Below are 6,202 nucleotides of genomic sequence, written 5' to 3' on the forward strand. Positions count from 1 at the left end.
GATCTTTATGCATTCCATTTCATTTTTGACAACTTCCAATTTTCCTAGATTCATCCTTTGTACATTTCATGTTCTGAATATTAATGAGTGTTTGCAGTTGTTTCTTCTCATTTTGAGTCATCCCACATTAGCAAATGGAGGTCCTGAAAGCTTTACTCCATCCACATCATTAAAGCCGACTCTACTCTGAGGTGGCAGCCCTTCCACAGTTATATTTTGAGTGCCTTCCAACCTGAGGGGCTCATCTTCTGGCAATATATTGGACAATGTTTCAGGGCTATTCATCAAGTTTTACAGTAATATATCAGACAGTTTCACTGCTATTCATAAGGTTTTCACTGGCCAATTCTGTGAGAAGTGGATGGCCCCTTCATACAGCTCAGCTTTTCAGATTATTTGTTTAGCATACAGATTGAATAAGTATGGTGAAAGAATACTTCCTAATTTTAAACCATGCAGTGTTCCCTTGTTCTGTTGGAACCACTGTTTCGTGGTCTGTGTGCAGGTTCCTCATGAGCACAATTAAGTGTTCTGAATTTGTCATTCTTCACAATATTATTGATAATTTGTTATAATCCATACAGTCTAATACCTTTGTATAGTTAAAAAGAAAAACACAGGTAAACATTTTTCTGGTATTCTCTGCTTTCAGCCAAGATCCATCTAATATCAACAATGATATCCCTTGTTCAGAACATTTTCTGAATCCAGCTTGAATTTCTGTCAGTTCCTTGTTGATGTACTACTGATGCAACCATTTTGCAAAATTTTACTTGGATGTGATATGAATTATATTGTTTGATAATTTTTGCAGTCTGTTGGATCACCTTTCTTTGGAATGGGCACCAATATGAATCTCTTCTAGTCAGTTGGCCAAGGAGCTGTCTTCCAAATTTCTTAGCATAGATGAGTAAGAACTTTCAGCATTGCATACATGCATCACATCCATTTGTTGAAACATCTCAGTTGGTATTCTGTCAATTCTTACAGGCTTGTTTTTTGCTAATGCCTTTAGTACAACTTGGATTTTTCTTTTAACATCATCGATCCTGAACATATGCCGTCTACTGAAGTAGTTGAACATTGACCAATTCTTTTCAGTATAGTGACTCTGAGTATTCCTTCTGTCTTCTTTTGAAGTTTCCAGTATTGTTCAATATTTTGCCCAAAGAATCCTTCAATATTGCAACTCAAGACTTGAAATTTTTCTTCAGTTCTCTCAGCTTGAGAAATGCTGATCATGCTCTTCCTTGTTGGTTTTCTAATTTCAGGTCTTTGAACATTTCATTACAATACTTTATTTCATCTTCTCAAGCCACTCTGAAATATTCTGTTCAGTACTTTTACTTCACCGATTCTTCCTTTGCTTTTGCTACTCTATGTTCAAGAGGAAGTTTCAGAGTCTCTTCTGATATCCATTTTGGTCTTCTCTTCTTTTCCTGTCTTTTTAATGACATTTTGCTGTTTTCATATATTACATTCTTGACGTAATCCCACAACTCGTCTGGACTTTGGTCATTGGTATTCAGTGTGTCAACTCTATTCTTCAGGTGATTGCTAAATTCTGATGAAATATTATCAAGGTTGTGGTCTTATTTTAATTTTTTTCAGCTTCAACTTGAACTTGCATGTGAGTAATTGATGGTTTGTTTCACAGTTGGTCCCGGCTCTGTTTTGACTAATGATACTGAACTTCTACATTGCCTCTTTCCATAGATGTAGTTGATTTGATTCCTGTGTATTCCACCTGAATCCTTTGTATTCCACATGTATAGTTGCCATTTATCTTGTTGAAAAAATGTATTTCCAATAAATAGGTTATTGGCCTTGCAAAATTCTATCATCATGTTCTTGTGTAAGAATATTCCCTAGGGATAATATGTCCTTCCCCCAAGTGTCTTAATGGTGAGATAAATAATTAATTATATTAATTGTAATTATATATATATATATATATATAATTATATGTAATTAATTATATTAATTGTAATTTTATGTTAGCAAGATTCAATCTTAAATCTGAGAAGGGAAGATTATTCTTCTCTTGATACCATCAATGCTGGGGGTAATGGCCACATCATGCACCCTGAGCCCTGACTGTATAATATCTCAACATGCACCTTTCTCTTTATCCCTTTCCCCTTTTCCCATGCATCCCACATCCCTCTAGGCTAAGGTATATAAGCCCTGGGTTTCTTTGTATCTTTGTTTCTTTGCCTATGACACATCTAGGGGCATGTGTAGGAGAGGTTTTATTATCATTTCACCATGGGACAGAGGACATATCAGGAGAATCAATCAGAGATAAATTTTACCCTGTTGCTCTTTGTCCTTATTACTTTTGATCTTGTCACTAAAGCTTGTGATTTTGCCACTGGATAACATCATTGTTTCCTGAGAACTCACAACCTGCATGAGTTCATTTTTCACCCTTGACTTACTACATGATGATTCTTGGATCTAAAGTATTTCACCTGAAGTCTTCCTCATACCCGAAAGCCTAATTATCATCTACATCTAGCCAGAGGAAAGGCAAAGAGTATGAAAGAGCATGAAGAGGGTGTTTATGAGCCAGATTTGGATAATGATATACTACATGAAAAATACATAGGACAGGGGCTTATATCTACTAAATTCTACATTAAAATTCTGTGTTCTCACTCATTTCACCAGACTTCTTCTAGCCCACCCCCCACATACACAACTTGTCAATTTGGCTTGCGTTCTATTGGTTAGATCTCAGTTACATGACTGTGTTTTACTGCAAAGGAAACTGGGAAATGTAACCTAGTTGTGTGCCAAAGGGACAAACAACATGGATTTTTAGGAATAACTAGCAGTTTCTGCTACAGACCATCTTTCTGGTCACTGAATATTCCACTTACCTTTCCTTCTATATAGAAAACTCACTTAACTCTCCCTGAAGTTCTTTTCAATTACTATACTTAACTGAATATTCAAAATATCTGTGTAATAAGCATCCCCTTCTTTAAGGCCCCAAAATAGTTCTTAATGGTCCAATGTCTATAAACTCAAGAAGTTATTTGCTTACCCCTAAGTCCCCATCTAGGAGCTCTGGTGGTGTAGTGCCCAAGGCATTTGGCTGCTAACCAGAAGGCTGGTGGTTCAAACCCTCAGCCATTCCTCAGAAGGAAGATTGGGCAATCTACTTCCGTGGTGATACCACCTCAGAAACCCAAAGAAGGATCACAATGAATTGCATCCAACTCAATGGCAGTGAGTTTGAGTTGATTTGGTGAAGTCCCCATCTAAGGAGTTCTGGTGGTGTAGTGCCTAAGACATTTGACCGCTGCTAACCAGAAGGTGGGTGGTTCAAACCCACCAGATACTTCTGTGGAAGGAAAACTGGGCAATCTACTTCTGTAAAGATTTACTGCCTGGGAAACCCAAAGGGGGTCACTATGAGTTGGAATCAACTTGATGGCAGTGAATTTAGTTGTTTTTCTTTTTTAGGCCCCCATCTTATCAAATATATAATAGTGCATCAGGGATAGTGTCTTAGTTAGCTAGTGCTGTGGCAACACAAATACCTTAGGTGAATGGCTTTATAGAACAGAAATGTATTTCTCCAAAATTCTGGAGGCTAAAAGTACAAATCAGAGTCTCAGCCACATCAACTCCTTCCTTGTCAGAAGGTCTATTCCTTCTTTTGTCTTTGGCAATGTCTGTTTTATTCAGTATGTATCTAATCTACCTGCAGGGAGTCAGACAATGTTTCCAAGCTATTCATAAAGTTTCCCAGTAATGTATCAGACAGTGTTTCTCTGCATTCATAAGGTTTTCCCTGGCCTCCTCCATCTTCCTAGTCTGTCTTAGTCTGTAAACTGTGTTGAAATCTGTGCACCATGTACAACTATGCTGGCATCTGAAATGCCAGTGGCATAGCCTCAAGCCTCACAGCAATGTACAAGCCTCACAGGATGACAAACTGACAGACAAGTTTATCTCCCTTAGCTATTGGAAATGCCTGCACTCTCCTCTTACCTAATTCCTACCTGAAACCTGCCACTCTGTGGTCCCCGGCTGCTCCTGGTCCCTCCCTTTCCTGGCTCTAGGGGGCTTGGGCCTAGCCTTGCCTCCTGCCCCTTTTAGCCTGAATGTCCTGCCACTCCCGAGGTGTTTTGTTCTGCTGTGCATATGGTCACTATGAGTCGGAAACGACTTGATGGCACTTAACAACAACAGCAATGTGTCTAATCTGCTCTTTTTATAACACAGATGTGATTAGGAGTAGGGTATACTCTATTCTATTGATATGGCCTTGTTACCATAGCAAAGAAAACTCTATTTCAAAACAGGATTACATCCACAGAAATAAAGATCAAGATTCTAACACATATTTAAAGGGACACAATTCAATCCATAACAGATAAGACACAAAAAAACCTCTAGTCCAAACAAAAGAGGTACTGATACATTATGATGGAATCCTTGTGGGTAGGAATTCTGAAAACCTTGCCCCAACAGTAGAGGACATTCCTTGATTTGACCCTAGACCTTCTCTGTAGGAGGAATTCTCTTGTCCATTTTCTCCAGGCACCCAACTTGCCCTTCTTGTTCATTATTCTCTATGCCTTTTTAACTGAGCACTGGGGAAAACACCCTCCTCAGACTTTTTTGCTGCTTTGACAACCCATTTTATGCTGGTACCTGAGAGCAAAATTTAGGTCAAACTTCAAAAACATACCAGGCTTCTGAAGTATTTTCTTCCAGTGAGTTCCATGTCCCTGTAACTATACCAAATGTTTTTTCCCATAGGACTTCTTGTTTTTGTTGTTCATTTCGTGGCATATGCACAGGTTCCTGGGGATTTCAAGTAAAAAAAGAATGAAAAGTTGCTCGATCTTGTACCATTTTTGTAATTGTTGGTATGTTTGAGTCCACTGTTGTGGCCATTTTGTCAGTTCCTCCCATTGAGGGTTTCTCTTCTGCATCTGTCTGACCCTCCAGTTTACCAAAAACGATACCCTTCTCCGGGACCGGTCCTTTCTGCTGAGACATCCAAAATAAGTGAGTTGAAATCTGGGATCCACAAGATTTTCATAGGTTAATTTTATACTAACCAGAAGGCTGGCGGTTCAAACCCACCAGCCACTCCTCGGAAGGAAGGTTGGGCAATCCTACTTCTGTAGTGATACTGCCTCGGAAACCCAAGGAGGGGTCGCTATGAGTCGGGGCCGACTCGACGGCACATAACAACAACAACAACATTAGTTTGAAAGCTCTATGTAAACCTATTTGATAGTCTGGATATGGGTGTACCTGCTAGTATTTGAAATTTCAGTGATATAGTTTCTGGCATCACAGCAACATACAAGCAACCATAGAAAGACAATCTGACAAATGGGTGGTGAAACGACTTCTTAGGTGTGCTTTGCTACCTTGCTTTCATGCCTCTTTCTGTCAATTTAAAGACCTTAAGTTCAGCTGAACCATTAGGCTTGAAGTCTATATCCTTAATTTGATCTTTATCCTAGAAGACAGTTCCTTTGTTCAAATAAAATGTTTTAAAACTCTTTGTCATTCAAAGCCTTTTTAGTCTCATCTCCTACCATTTAGGATACAAAAGCAGTTTTGCTTTTCCCACCCTAAAAGTGCTTTAATTTTTGAACTCTCCATTCTTCTATGCTGAGCAAATAATGTGAGAAACTGGACTATATAAAGAAGAACATGGCATCAGGATTAGAGGAAGACTCATTAACAACCTGCGATATGCAGATGACACAACCTTTCTTGCTGAAAGTAAAGATGACTAGAAGCACTTACTGATAAAGGTTAAAGACCATGTCCAAGTGTACAGCTACTGTTTATGTTGTTGAAAAAAAGGTATTTGCAAAGAATAAGTTATTGATCTTGCAAAATTCTATCACATGATCTCCAGCATCATTTCTATCACCAAGGCCATGTTTTCCAACTACTGATGATTCTTCTTTATTTCCAATTTTTGCATTCCAATAACTAGTAATAATCAACACATTTTGATTGCATATTTGGTCAGTTTAACACTGCAGAAATTGGTAAAAATCTTCAATTATCTTGTCCTGGCTTTGGTGGTTGGTATGTCAATTTCAATAATAGTGGTGGTAACTGGTCTTCATTGTATTTCAGGATAGATCTTGAAACATTCTTTGCCACTCTCTTTGTGTTCTCTAGAGGAGCAAAACTAGTGATTTATATATAT

Source organism: Orycteropus afer, unplaced genomic scaffold (genome assembly GCF_000298275.1).
Source record: "Orycteropus afer afer isolate SDZICR_OR568_19922 unplaced genomic scaffold, OryAfe1.0 scaffold00125, whole genome shotgun sequence".
Classification (NCBI taxonomy): Eukaryota; Metazoa; Chordata; class Mammalia; order Tubulidentata; family Orycteropodidae; genus Orycteropus; species Orycteropus afer.